This window comes from Sarcophilus harrisii, chromosome 2 (genome assembly GCF_902635505.1).
Source record: "Sarcophilus harrisii chromosome 2, mSarHar1.11, whole genome shotgun sequence".
NCBI lineage: Eukaryota > Metazoa > Chordata > Mammalia > Dasyuromorphia > Dasyuridae > Sarcophilus > Sarcophilus harrisii.
Genome location: NC_045427.1, coordinates 576,494,976 through 576,508,366, shown reverse-complemented (window position 1 = coordinate 576,508,366; position 13,391 = coordinate 576,494,976).

Here is a 13,391-nt window from a genome sequence, read left to right as displayed (position 1 = left end):
CCAAAGCCCCGCCCCCGGAGCCCCGCCCCGCCCCGCCCTTCTCTTCCTTCCTGCTCGCTCCCTCCCGGGCTCCTCCTTCTCTCCCGCCTCGCCGCCTGCTCTCTCCCTTCCTCTTTCTCCTTCCCCACTCCACCCCTCTGTCCTCCATTCCCTCTTCTCTTCTCCCGACACTCTCCTTCCTCTCTCACTGCTCCTCCTCTTCTCTCTCTCTTCCCTCTTCTTCCTCCCCCTCCCCTTTACCCCTTCTTCCTTTTTCCCTTCTCTCTTCCCCTCCCTCCATTCTCCTCCTCTTCTTTCCCACCTCCCTTCCCCGCTTGACTCCTCCTCCCTTCCTTTTTCCCCTTTCCTCTTCCTCCTCTTCCCTTCCTCCATTCTGCCTACCCTTCTCTCCTCCCATTCTCCTCACCACCATTTACTGACTCTTCCTCCCTTCCTCCTTCTCTTCTTCTTCCTCCTTTACTCCATTTCTCTCTGCCATCCCTTCTCTTCTCTTTCTCTTCCCTCTTCTTCCTCCCCCTTCTGTTTACCCCTTCTTCCTTTTTCCCTTCTCTCTTCCCCTCCCTCCATTCTCCTCCTCTTCTTTCCCACCTCCCTTCCCCGCTTGACTCCTCCTCCCTTCCTTTTTCCCCTTTCCTCTTCCTCCTCTTCCCTTCCTCCATTCTGCCTACCCTTCTCTCCTCCCATTCTCCTCACCACCATTTACTGACTCTTCCTCCCTTCCTCCTTCTCTTCTTCTTCCTCCTTTACTCCATTTCTCTCTGCCATCCCTTCTCTTCTCTTTCTCTTCCCTCTTCTTCCTCCCCCTTCTGTTTACCCCTTCTTCCTTTTTCCCTTCTCTCTTCCCCTCCCTCCATTCTCCTCCTCTTCTTTCCCACCTCCCTTCCCCGCTTGACTCCTCCTCCCTTTTTTCCCTTTCCTCTCCCTCCTCTTCCCTTCCTCCATTCTGCCTACCCTTCTCTCCTCCCATTCTCCTCACCACCATTTACCTCTCTGATTCTTCCTCCCTTCCTCCTTTACTCCACTTCTCTCCGCCATCCCTTTTCTTCTCTTTCCCTTCCATCTCTTCTTCCTCTTCTTCCCCCTTCCTTCTCCTCCTTTCTCCTAAATGACTCTTCCTTTCCTTCTTTCTTCCTCCTTTTTCCCTACGCCTTTTTCTTTTCCCTTTATGCTTCTCCACATCTCTGTACCTCTTCCTCCCTCTTGTTCAATTAATTACCTGAAATGAAAGAACATGAGACACAAAAACCTCCCAGCATGTCGACTTAGCGACAAGCTATGCAATTGCCAATAAATCAAAGCAAAAAACCTTCCTGGTTATTGACCCTGAACAGAGTTTGCAGAGCATTATTAGAAACATAAATGAGAAACATCAGAAATGAACCTGATTGGTTGGAGTATTGGAAGACTTTCCATGGTTGTTATGGAAGTCAGCAAAAGGGAACTAATTTCCATAGGAATGGTGAACTTTTACCAGGTGAGTGTTATTCAAGGTGTGGAGATTTTCTAGCTCCAAGATGCCCATAATCTCTATGATCTATAATAAGTTCTAGTTTTCCTTTTGTAAAAATGAGAAATATAGCCTTAGCTGAGCTCTGCAAGAGCTGTGTAAAAAGAAAAGTTAGCTAACAAGCAAGGTTGGCTAGAGCCACTATCCTATCAGACCTCACAGAATCTTATACACACCTCTTAACCTATTATGACTTAGAAAAACTAAACTATATATGTGATTAAAAATAAATGATTGATCAATAAAAGAGTATTTCACAATTTCTCTTTTTGATTCTTGAGAGATGTATCTCCCTTGAATCACCTTACATAAAACCTAAACTATATTGGCAGAAAACATGATGATAATAAAGGCCTCATTTATAAAATATAGAGAGAATTGACTCAAATTTATAAGAATACAAGCCATTCTCCAATTAATAATGGTCAAAAGGATATAACAGACCACTTTCAGATGAAGAAATTGAAACCATTTCTAGTCATATGAAAAAATGTTCTAAATCACTATTGATCAGAGAAATGCAAATTAAGACTATACTGAGGTGCCATTACACATCTATCAGATTGGCTAAAATAATAGGAAAAGATAATGAATGTTGTAGGGGATTTGGGGAAACTGGGGCCATTATTACATTGTTTTTGGAGTTGTGAACTGATCCCACCATTATAGAGTAATATGGAACTATGGCCAAAAAGCTATCAAACTGTACATACCCTTTGATCCAGCAGTGTCTTTATTAGGCCTCTATCCCAAAGAGTTCATAAAAAAGGGAAAAGAATCCATGTGTACAAAAAAGTTTTGTAGCAGCCCTTTTTGTAGTAGCAAAAAACTGGAAATTAAGTGGATGCCCAACAATTGGGAAATGACTGATTAAGTTATGGCATATGAATGTGATGGAATATTATTGTTCTATAAGAAATGACCAGCGGGATGATTTCAGAGAGTTCTGGAGAGACTTACATGAACTGATGCTGAGTGAAGAGAATAGAACTAGGAGAACATTATACACAGCAACAAGGTTATATAATGATTTATTCTGACAGATGTGGCTCTTAACAGCAAGGTGATTCAGATCAGTTCCAATAGTCTTATAATGAAGAGAGCCATCTGCATCCAGAGAGAGGATTGTGGGGACTGAGTGTTGATCACAACATAATATTTTTACTCTTTTTGTAGTTGCTTGCTTGCATTGTTTTCTTTCTCATTTTTTTTTCTTTTTGATCTGATTTTTCTTGGGCAGCATGATAAATGTGGAAACATATATAGAGAAAAATTGCATATGTTTAATATGTATTGGATTGTTTGCCATCTAGGGGAGGAGATGGGGAAGATGGGAGGGAGGAAAAAAATTTGGAACCCAAGATTTTTTAAGGGTGAATGTTGAAAATTATCTGTGCATATGTTTTGAAAATAAAAAAGCTTTAATTAAAAAAAAAAGCATGATCATGAAATCAGTGCAGATGAAAAATCATGTAATTTAACATATTCTTGTTCCTGGGGTGTATCATTTCTAACTAATATATTATCTGAAAAAATATCTGACTAATATATCACTGAAAAAAACCTATTTAGGAATAAAATTTAAGCATACTTTACCGCTACAATTAGTACAGAATTGAACACAGGGAAGGAGAATGATGATGGCATAACAAGAGCCCACATATTTAGTGCTACTTTCTTGAAACCAGGAAAACATAAATAATATAAGACTCAAAAAATCAAGGTGGGAAAGGGTTTGTTGTAAACCTGACCCTGTACTGTCAAACCTGAAGGTGATGACCTAAAATTTATGAAATCAAATATCAATGGTAAAGAAAAAAGTATCCATCTATTCATAAATTTCTGACTTTATCTTCAGAGAAACTTACTGCTACTTGAGATAGTAATATAATTAAACTACCCATGACTTGTATACTTATTGTGTATCTAATTTATATTTTAATGTACTTAACATCTATTAGTCATCCTGCCATCTGGGGGAGGGGGTGGGGGGTAAGAGGTGAAAAATTGGAACAAGAGGTTTGGCAATTGTTAATGCTGTAAAATTACCCATGCATATATCCTGCAAATAAAAGGCTATTAAATTAAAAATAAAATAAACTACCCATGACTATGGGGCAGGTTTTATATGTGAAAAATATATACAAGATTCCTTTTCTATAATCTTAATTGAAGTTTACTTGGAAAGGGCCTTCCTAGGCATCTTAAGCCCCTCTGGTTCGTTGGAAATTCTTGACATAAAAGTCTAGTTTGTTCTTCAGGCTGTGGAGTTCTTTCAGCTTGCTTTGTAATTCTTGGATATAGGAATCAACAGATGTACATTTCTGGAATAAGCCAAGTTTTTAAAACCACTCTGAAGGAGCTTCTTCCTTCTAGATATTCTTCTCAGATTCCAAGAGCATGTAGAAAGACTTAATACAAACAATATAGTTTAATACAACTTTCTAGCTCAAGCCTTATGGTTCTGATTCTTTTCATAGACATATAAGAACATAAAATTAAGAATATATAATTCCCCTAAAATATCAGAGAATTTCAATTGTTAAATGATGAGGACTTGACAGGAAATACATCTTTCTTTCTTTCAAAATAAATAATCAGATAGATGCTCCAAAAAAATACTTTCACCCTCTTCATAATTATCAATGGAATTTTATCTGTAAAATTATTTTTTTTTGTGACTCGTTTTTTATATTTTATTGGATATATGTAAAATTCTTAATCCAATTTTGAAAACTGTATCTCCCACCAATTCCCACCTAGTAAAAAGAATGTTATTATTATTAACATAGTGAAACAATGTCAGCTTCCTATAAATCAAATACCTTGTAAGGCTTCATGGTCTCTATTATTTGTAATTTAAAGGAATATTTAAAATGATTCCTTATTATAGTAGTATATACTATAGTATATATATATATATATATATATATATATATATAATTCAGTGAAAAGTCACTAAAAAAAGTATACCTCTTGTGTTTATCACAATGAAAAAATGGAGCATCATTGTAACTTGCTTTTATCAGTGTAATTTGCTATGGGAGAAAAAAGGGTGGAACATAACAATACTATTCCTTAGTTCTATTAGATGTCAGATATGAGTCATAGGCAACCAATTGTATGACAGAATGTCATAACCAGGCTCAGAATTAAGCTTCAGAATACAGCTCGCAAGTAAGAGTTATAAAGTCTAGAAAAAACTGTAACCCACTAAGTAAATTGAAGGGAACAACTATCACAGGAAATGATGGAGAGCCAAGCTGGTTTAAAGTTGGATTAGTTGGACAAATATCACAAACATTCTGAAGCTTTGCATGAATAAATTTCCAAATTATCTTAAATGATCTTAGATCACTTATTGTTTGTTTAACTCATATTTTTCTATGATGGATGAGAGTTCCTAATTTCTGTGCTTAATTAATGATTCTGATCTCACTGTCCAGTAATACTCCTAAGATGTAAATTGCCCAAGATCTCTTGTTTTCTGTCTGCTGAATTTTATCCTTATGAGGTGTTTCTTTCCCTTAAGTTTTTAGATAACCTTTCCCAGGTGATATCCCCAGTAATGTTTTGCCAAATGCACTCTATGGTCAGGCACATTCAGGAGGCATCTTTGACCAATAGAGTGAGGATTTAAGGGAACCACAGAATTTGTCTTCTTAAGTTTCCATATTTTTCAAACACATTGGATCTGAAGGAGTATACAAGAGGCCTTGAATGTGTCAAGGACAAAAACATCCCAAACTGGATTCCTTGCTTGTCTTTGGGAACCAAGACAAGTGCCAATCTGTAGCAGACTGAGATATTGTTTGTGTAGCTAAGACCCTTGTAAATAAGTAGGCCATTATATCTTCATAGTCTAGCAGCTTCCAAGGGAAAATAATGCTGTTTTTGCCATCTTACTTCCTTATGTTTCCTCTTTTTTTCTTTTGTTTTTCTCTTACCCTTCAGAAGAGGATTAATACTTTTCCCACTCCCACTGCTTTTTTTCCTTCCTTCCACCCTAATCCCATTTGGGAAGAGAGTGCTTTCCATTCCTCCCTTGCTTTGTTGTAATTTCATAAATATGTACTTTTCTGATTAGATTGTGAATTCCTTATACCTCTATAGGAGTTCCACATGCATCTTCATTTCTCTTGTAATTAATCTAGTTGTAAGATAATAGCTCTAGGACTTGTAATATTTTCGTTAGTGATTTTATTTATTTTATTTATTTCATTAAACTGAATCTCTTCAGGGCTTCACACTACACTGCCAGCAAATTTGATAAATTCTCTGTCAAGATATTAGGATATATTCTGGTCTGGTTAATATTAATTGGTGTCAAAAATGGGATAGGACATGAATTGGGTCATTGTACTCCCCAGTACCAATTGGAGTAGACTAAGTTCATCAAAGATTTATTTCTCCAGAAGCTGATATACCTTCATCTCTTGAATCTTCTGCTCTTATTCCTGCTCCAGTCTCTGAGATGCTGCCTTAATGGAGCTCACTATTTTTTGTGTGGAAAACTCCTACGCCCCTCCTCTGACTCCATTTGTTCTGGGTCCCTCTGGTAAAGATATCCTCTCTGAACTGCATGTTTATGTAATTGGCCTCTCTGCATTTCCTTTAAATTTGGGATCTCTCTGCATGCTTCTGTAAAATTGCAAATTCAGGTCTAAATGCCTGACTAAATTGTGTGCCTTGCCAAACCAGTTCTGTTTGGATCTATCATTTTGTCTGTATTTCTGTCTTCATGAACATGTAATATGTCTTTGTCTTGTCTGTGTTGTGAACTAGATTCTGTTACCTTGAAAGATTTAAAATATAGCCAGCCAGAAAAACTTATAAGACTTATAGCCAGAGAGTTTAAAACACTGGGAAAGATTAATGAACTTTTATGGTTGAAGTAGTTGTCCCAGTAAGCAGGACTTACTTGCACTTTAATCTTTCCAAAGGATGTTAGATTATTAGAGGAAAAATGCTATAAGATATCTTTTCCCCTATTATTTCAATATTGACCATATTGGAATTAAATAAAGTCAGATAATCAAAGTTTGTAGAACCACTAAAAACATCTTGGCAAAGTCTGGAGGTTTGGAGATTAATCATTATTTTCCTCTATTGTATTTTATTTTTCCAAATACACATAAAGATATTTTCAGCATTATTTTTGTAAGATTTCATATTCCAAATTTCTCTCTCTCTCTCTCTCTCTCTCTCTCTCTCTCTCTCTCTCTCTCTCTCTCTCTCTCTTCCTCCCTCTCCAAGGAAGCAAGTAATCTAATATAGGTTAAACATGTGCAATCCTTGTAAACATATTTCAGTATTTGTCATGTTGTATAAGAACAATCAGACTCCAAATCAAAAAGAAACATGAGAAAGAAAAAGAAAGCAAAGAAACAAAAAAGTGAAACTACTATGCTTCAATCTACATTCAGTCTCCATAGCTCTCTCTCTGGATGTAGATGGCATTTTCCATCTTAAGTCTATTGGAATTGTATTGAATCACCAAATTGCTGAGAGGAATCAAGTCCATCACAGCTGATCATCACATTACCTTTCTATAATTTTGTACAGTGTTCTGCTAGTTCTGCTCATTTCACTCAGCCTCATTTCATATAAGTCTCTTCAGGCCTTTCTGAAATCCTCCTGCTCGTTATTTCTTATAGAACAATAATATCCCATTACATTCATATATCATTGCTTATTCAGCCATTCCCCAACTGATGGGCATCCACTCAGTTTCCAGTTCCTTGCCACTACAAAAAGGGCCGCTACAAAATTTTTGTACATGTAGGTCCTTTTCCCTCTTTTATGATCTCTTTGGGATACAGACCCAGTAGAGACACTTCTGGATCTAAGGATATGAACAGTTTGATAGGCCTGGGTTTGGTTTGATTTGGTTTTCGTCTTTATTTGTATCCCCAGGGCTTAACTAACAGCCTAGTACTTTTTAGGCACTTAATAAATGTTTGCTGATTTGACTGCCTCTCTCTACTCCACTTCCTTCCCCCTCAATCCTTTTACTACTCTCCTGGAGTTCCCCATCCCCCACTCCTACTATAAGGAATGGGGAAGCCTTGAAGATTTTTGATTAAGAAAGTTATTGGTCCCTCCCATGGGAGGGAAGGGAGTGCAGCTATAAAAAAGAAAAAAAAAAATACTGAGCTTCTAAAGTTGTTCCCTAGAAGCCAGCCTCTATCTTGGGGGAGATTGAAAATGAAATAGTCCAAGTATAGCAGATGGGATAAGATTATGCAAGACTAGAAGAATCTCTTCCTTAAAAACCCAGAGTAAAGCAGAATAAATGAAGATGTATACAAGTTAGATTATATTATCTCTATCTAATTTTGAGAGTTCTATATTGGCCACCACTGTTCAGAAGATACTATTCTCACTCTGTTCTACACCCAGAACTTTGCTCCTAAGAAGTTCACTTCTAATTGTTTCTAATGAGAGAGGTTGTACTTATTAAACCTCCACCTAACACCCTGGAAGGTTTTATTTATAATTCACAAACTGAATCATCTACCAAAAAGCAAAGAGTCAAAAATAAATGTTTTTTAAAAGATATACAAGGTCCTATTTGAATCTAAACAGGAAATTTGTTCCTATACATAAAACTATTGCCAAACATAAATACTTGTAAGTATGCATTTGACAGAACAAACTTAAATCAGTATTCAAAAAGTTAACTATTACTATAATCTATTGGGTGACTAATAATTAAACTTTATCAGAACATAAAGGCCAATACAAGCCAGTGAAATAGGCATCTTACATTTCACCTCATCATTACACTGCCCAAAGCTCTTCTGGTACATATGGCTTGCGTCAATCCCATTCTTGGTGGTCCTTTTCTCTAGTGCAGAAGTTTTCTGACACTATTCCACTCTTCCTTGGACCCAGGATCTCCAAACCAATCTCAAACTCCCAAAGTTACCTTACAGCCTAGAGACCTCACCCTGAGAACTGTGTTCAGTCACCTATTCAAGAAAGGAAGCACAAAGAAGAAAGCTTGGTCCATCCCAGATCCAAGCTTATCTGGAAGAGGTTGAACTTTTTATGGGCCTGGGGGTGGGGTAGGGTGGGAAGGGGGTGGAGAAAGGGTACCACAGATCTCTCCAGCTCTCTGCATGAAAGAGTAAAAGCATGGAGACTATTAGCCTCTCAGGAATGGCAGTTAAATCCATCTCTTGTTTCTAGGTTGGAAGAAGAATCAAATGATTTCTTAGAGTTTACCAGTTCAAACTGAAAGGCAAAATCCTTTCCAAGCTGGGCCACCTCATGACCACAAACTGTTCCCAAAACTCCATGTGGTCCTGTGAATTTGGAGTGGCAGCTCTAAACACACTCAATGTGAATAGATATACCTTCTCCATCAGTAGGTCTATGTTTGTTTTGCAAGACTTCTCTTCTATAGAAGATAGCAACTTTCTAATGCAAGATTCTAGCTACACAATTCTAGGTCATGTTTTACTAGGTATTTAGTCTTAAATTTCTGTAACCAGTAGTAATGGCTTAGTTTCTACGAGTTACTTAAATAAAAATCAAGTCCAGATTCCTTCTGTCACTCAATGGAGCAGCCAAATAGTGTTGTGAAGAGAGCACAGGGCCTGGAGTCAGGAAGATGGGAGTTTAAGTACAGCCTCAGACACTAGCTGTGTGACCCTGGGCCCTAGAATCATTTATTTTCTAAGTGTCTCAGTTTCCTCAACCATAAAATGGAAATATAGTAGCACCTATCTTGTAGAGTTGTTAGGATCCACCAAAATAATATTTGTAAAAAGCATTTAGAACTGTGCCTGGCACATTGTAGGTGCTTAATAAATGCTTATTTCTCTATAGTCAAAAGGCTATAAAACCATGTATGCCTTTTAACTAAGCAATATCACTACTAGTTCTGTATCCTAAAAAGAAAAACAAAAACAAAAAGGAAAACAACCTATATGTACGGAAATATTACAGCTCTTTTGGTGGTAGTAAAGAATTGGAAATTGAGGGAATATCCATCAGTTGGGGAAATGGCTGAACAAGTTGGACTCTAAGAAATGATAATTTCTTCATCTGAAAATTGTTTGTTCATATCCTTTGACCATTTATCAATTGGAGAATGGCTCGACTTATAAATTTGAGTCAATTCTCTATATATTTTAGAAATGAGGTCTTTATTAGAACCCTTAAATGTAAAAATGTTTTGCCAATTTATTGTTTCCCTTCTAATCTTATCTTCATTGTTTTTATTTGTACAAAAATCTTTTAGCTTAATATAATCAAAATTATCTATTTGGTGTTCAGTTATGAGTTCCAGTTCTTCTTTGGACACAAATTCCTACCTTCTCCACAGATCTGAGAGATAAACTATCCAATGTTTCTTCTAATTTGCTTATAATATCACTCTTTATGTCTAAATCATGAACCCATTTTGACCTTTCTTGGTATATGGTGTTAGGTGTGGGTCAATGCCTAGTTTCTTTCATACTGGTTTCTAATTTTCCCAGCAGTTTTTGTCATATGGTAAGTTCTTATCTCAAGAGCTGGGGTCTTTGGGTTTGTCAAACTCTAGATTGCTATAGTTATTAACTATTTTGTCCTGTGATCCTAACCTATTCTGCTATAGTTATTAACTATTTTGTCCTGTGATCCTAACCTATTCCAATCATCAGTTATTCTGTTTCTTAGCCAGTATCAAATGATTTTGATGACCACTGCTTTATAATATACTTTTAGGTCTGGCACAGCTAGGCCACCTTCATTAACATTTTTTTTCATTAATTCCCATGAATTTCTTGAATTCTCTTGAACAAAAGGATTTGATCCTTTGTTCTTCTAGATGAACTTTGTTATTATTTTTTCTAGGTCTGTAAAATAATTTCTTGGGAGTTTGATTGGTATGGCACTAAATAAGTAGATTAATTTAAGTAGTATTGTCATTTTTATTTATTCACTCAGCCTATCCAAAAGCACTTGATATTTTTCCAACTGATTAGATCTGACTTTATTTGTGTGGAGAGTGTTTTGTAGTTATATTCATTATAGTTCCTGACTTTCCCTTGGTAGATAGATTTCCAAATATTTTATGTTATTGACAGTTTTTTGAATGAAATTTCTTTTTGTATCTCTTGCTGCTGGACCTTATTGGTAATATGTAAAAATTCTAATGATTTACGTAGTTTATTTTGTATCCTGCAACTTTGCTAAAGTTTTGAATTGTTTCTAGTAGTTTTTTAATTGATTCTCTAGGGTTCCCTAAGTAGGCCATCATATCATCAGCAAAGAGTGATAATTTGATTTCCTCATTACCTACTCTAATTCCTTTGATCTCTTTTTCTTCTCTATTGTCAAAGCTAACATTTCTAATATAATATTGAATAGAAATGGTGATATTGGGCAACCTTGTTTCACCCCTAATCTCATTGGGAATGGTTCTAGTTTGTCCCTATTACATGATGTTTTCTGATGGTTTTAAATAGATGCTACCGGCATTTATAAATGGCATTTATAAATTCTTTTTAGATTTGCAAAACACATCTCATTTTACTCACAATACCTTGTAAAGTAAGATATTTCAGTTTTACTAATGGGGAAACTGAGGCCACAGAGAATCTCACCTTCTCTTGAAAATCTTTCCCAATTCCCCATAATACTTATGCCTTCCCTCAATTGATCATTTCCTATTTTTGTTTATACATATGTACAAATCAGCTCTTTGCTGATTGTCTCTTATATGAGATAGTTCCTTGTGAGTAGGAATTATCTTTTGCCTTTCTTTGTATACCCAGTACTTAGTATATAGTGCCTGGCACATTGCAAGTGATTAATAAATGTTTTGACTTACACAGCTAGTAAATGTTAGAATAGTTTTAAACCCAGATCTTCCTGATTCCAAAATTATCACTGTATTCTATTCTTTATCCCTCCAAATTGAGAAAATATTGATTTTTCCTTTGAAATATCTTTCATATCCTTTCTCTTCTTTGCTATTTCTGCTACCTTAATTCATACCTTTACTATAACATTCCAGGATTCCAGGACAGTTACCTAGAAAGTTCCCTTATTCAAGTCTCTCATCCTATTTCTTTTCTTTTTTAATTTACAAATGTAAATTTTAATTAATTATTTTCTGTTATATATGTTAAATCTAATATGTATAAATATATTTATACAATTCTCTTACTGCACAGAAAAATCAGATAAAAAGAGAAAGAAAATGAATAAAAACAAAATGCAAGCAAACAACAACAAAAAGAGTGAGAATGTTATGTTGTGATTCATATTCAGTTTTCACAGTCCTCTCTCTGGGAGTAGATAGCTATCTTCATCACAAGAGCATTGGAACTGGCATAAATCATCTCATTGTTGGAAAGTGTCACATTTATTAGAATTGACTGTCGTATAATAATACCCCTGTTGCTGTGTACAATGATCTCTTGGTTCTGCTTATTTCACTTAGCATCAGTTCATTAAGTCTCTCCAGGCCTCTCTAAAATCCTGATGATCATTTCTTGTAGAACAATAATATTCCATAACATTCATATACCATAACTTATCCAGCCATTCTCCAATTGATGGGCATCCTCTCCATTTCCAGTTTCTTGCCACAAACATTTTTGCACATGTGGGTCTCTTTCCTTTCTTTAAGATCTCTTTGGGATATAGGCCCAGTAGAAACACTGCTGGATCAAAGGATATGCACAATTTGATAACTTTTTGAGCATAGTTCCAAATTACTCTCCAGAATGGCTGGATCCATTCCCAGTTCCACCAACAATGTGTTAGTATCCCAGTTTTCCCACATCCCCTTCAACATTCATTATTATTTTTTTCTGTCATCTTAGCCATTCTGAGAGGTCTGTAGTTGTGTCTCAGAGTTGTCTTAATTTGCATTTCTCTGATCAATAGTGATTTAGAGCACCTTTTCATATGATTAGAAACGGTTTTAATTTCTTCATCTGAAAAGTGTTCATATACTTTGACCATTTATCTATTGGAGAATTGTAGAGGGCTGCAGATAGTGGGGGAACTCTGGGTAAGGTATAAATAATCCCAGAGTGAACCTGCTGACAATGTCTTGGTTGGCTCCCCATCTCCCTTTAGGTTTATCACCTTTCCTGAGAAGTCTAGACAGGGCACAACCACTTCTCTTTGGTGTTCTCACCCTTCCTGAGAAGCTAGAAGAGTGTGTGTGACCACCTGTGTTCTACTTGAACCAAAGGATACTTACAGTAAAAAGATGCATTTACATATCAATAGCAGGGTGCTTATAGTTAACACTTGCTCAATGGGATGTGATGATATAATGGTTCTCTAGTTGGCACATACTTAGTATGCTGTAATGATGTAATCATATCAAGGTTTTTAAGAGCTGAGAGGACTTGAAATAAGGACACTCCATCTTTGACTATCCTAGAGAGTCTCCTGCCTCCTTCACTCCTCCACTAAGACCAAGGCTAGTCCTGAGGACCTCCAGAGAGATAGTCTAGATGGTATATTTTGGCACCCCAGCATGGGGATTCTATAAAAAACAAATGATATTTTGGTGCTCAAACAGGAACTTCCAAAAGGACACTACAGAGAATGACTTGAATTTTTATAAAATTGAGTCAGTTCTCTACATATTTTAGAAATGAAACCTTTATTAGAACCCTTAAATATAAAAATGTATTGCTTCCCTTCTAATCTTGTGTTCATTAGTTTTGTTTGTATAAAGACTTTTTAACTTAATATAATCAAAATTATTCATTTGGTGTTCAATTATGAGTTCCAGTTCTTCTTTGGACACAAATTCCTTCTTCACAGATCTGGCTGTGTTTTAAATATAATCTGGGCCAAATGGGTAACTTTAAAGAATAAACTAAAGGGATTATGGCTTGTCCAAAGCCTATAGGCCTTAAAT